Genomic DNA, 2,321 nt, shown 5'->3' with positions numbered 1-2,321 from the left:
CGGCTTGCTGCTGAAAGAATATAAACCGGTTCATACTTCGCGAGAATAAGAAAGAGAAAAGAATTTTCTATTTTCTTTTCTGTTATTTTATTTCTTTTTTCATAAGCATTTATATTTCACGAGCTTGCAGTGTACTGGGTATAAGATATATTAGCTCAGATATACTTTAAAAGTACTCATCTCACTCGTAAAACGTTTTTAAGAAGAGGAGAATACATAATTTTAATTAAATCAAAAAGAAAGAGAATGAAGAATATTACAAACCGATAAAAGAAATTAGGGACGTTCGTCCGAAATATCTTTTCAGTATTTAATGTGAGTTTTAAATGAATTTTTATCTAAATTTTGAATCTCTATACACTCTTTTTCATTGTCTCAAAGTATGAACTCATCTTCTCTAAAGGAAGATCAGAGAACTGAACCTTTGATACACCATCTGAATGCACAAGCTTCTTCATCGCCTCAATGTAATATATATATATATATTTGTTTGGTATATTTTTGGACATTATTTTGTTCATAAACTTTTTGTACTTCTTGCAGAACTTGAGGAAAAACTATCAGGAACAGGAAGATACAAAACAGAATACTGTGACGTCAAGGAAAAGAGATCTTACTGTGTGATCAAACAGATGGCTGTGGAAACGAAAATGTTAGGAAAGTAATAAGCTGCCCAAACTTTCGTTTTTAATATTCTTCGTTTCGTCTTATTTGCTTAAATAAAGAATTGTTTTAAACAGTTTGAACTCATAGGTTATTTATATCATTTATATATTCCAGTGTTTCTCAACGAGGGCGAAAAAGTTAGGAGAGTGTAAGATGCAACAGAGGAGTGATCTACCTCCTGGGAGAACTTTCTACAGAAAACTAGCCCCTGTTTAGATGCTATATACGTGAAGAAAACCCGGAAAACTTAACCCAGGCTCGAACCCACGACCAAGTACTAGCGTTTAATAGTTTTATCCACTTGGCCACTGGTGGGCCGCTTCTTACGAGGTAAATTAGTTTTAGGTGCACGAAAAAATATTGGCCACAATGTTACACCAGCCAGGAATGTAACGCTATCAGACATAAAATAATAGACATTTATAACAAATAAGTATAGTTTAACCCCTATTTACGAGCGTACTTCGTTCCTGAAAACCTCTCGTAAATAAGTGCGAGCTTTTTCGCACGGTCGATATTTGAACCTCGTTTCTCCTTAACCCAGTTCACTCCTACCCGTATTTCCCCCCAAATAAAATTAAATTTGTTATAAAATTTCTATTTATCTATCAATAAATGATTCTAATTTTGATTAGGTTATTCATTAATATAAAGGAAACAAATGGGTTACGATATAAGAGTAACAAACACATAATTTATCAGATATTTCTTTAATGTTAAGAAAAATTAAGACAATAAGTTAGCAGAAAACAAATAACATAAAGTAAAATGTTAGTTTTTTAATTAATGAAATTGTAATCACCCATAGAAAGGTCTATAATCGAGAGATAAAGCTCACTAAATGACACTACACAGCGCGAATTAAACAAAGAAAATGGAGATTGGAACCAGTTTAATTTCGACGCGTGGGAATTTTATTCTTGTCCCACTACAAAATCGTTAGGAATTAATCGAATTTAAATGTATTTTCACTCGTTGTATCGAATATACCGTAATAAACCGGAGAAAATAGAAAAGAAAACAATTCGTTGTATCGAATTCTCGTATATCGAGTACTCATAAATCGGGTTTACACTATAAATAAATATGGTAAATTAATAAGTATGTTTGCTATTTTTAGAGAGAGATTAGAAAAATTATTGAATTTTAAGGAAGAGATGGAAAATACACATCTATTTAAATTTAATTTCGTTCACAAATAAGTACTCTATAATTAATAAATAATTAAAAATATTTAGGTCAAGCACAGAATATTATGTCAAATGTAACTCTGGAAATCACTTTAATCAATATTTTATAAATATTTAAATAAAGACTAATAGTTTTTTTAATCCAATTATGATTTTCATAAGAGAAATCTTAGTAAAGGAAGCCATTAAAATTTTATTTAAGTTCGTATGTCTGTTCGTATGCATTTCTAAACCTTGCTAGTCACTTCTATTGTGAGTCATGTGTGTTCATAATGAACAAAATTGAAGTCATGTATATAGATTATTATGCATATAGACGTTATGCTCATTCATAACCAGACTTAGATAGTACATCCTATATTATATATATATATATATATATATATATATATATATATATATATATATATATATATATATATATATATATATATATATATATATATATATATATATATATATATA

At 29.2% G+C, this 2,321-nt stretch overlaps 1 long non-coding RNA gene across 1 annotated transcript; it reads left to right on the top strand.

Moving 5' to 3' along the window:
- The first annotated feature begins 244 nt into the window (after positions 1-244).
- LOC111627579 lies at positions 245-2,049 on the top strand. The gene is made up of 3 exons (XR_002757028.1): positions 245-467; positions 544-661; positions 781-2,049. It is a non-coding gene; the product is annotated as an uncharacterized LOC111627579 (long non-coding RNA).
- Positions 2,050-2,321: the final 272 nt, after the last annotated feature.

This window comes from Centruroides sculpturatus, unplaced genomic scaffold (genome assembly GCF_000671375.1).
Source record: "Centruroides sculpturatus isolate CEXI.00-Female unplaced genomic scaffold, Cexi_2.0 scaffold491, whole genome shotgun sequence".
Lineage (NCBI taxonomy): Eukaryota > Metazoa > Arthropoda > Arachnida > Scorpiones > Buthidae > Centruroides > Centruroides sculpturatus.
The sequence above is the reverse complement of the archived record's forward strand: the minus strand, read 5'-3'. Positions and strand labels throughout refer to the sequence as shown.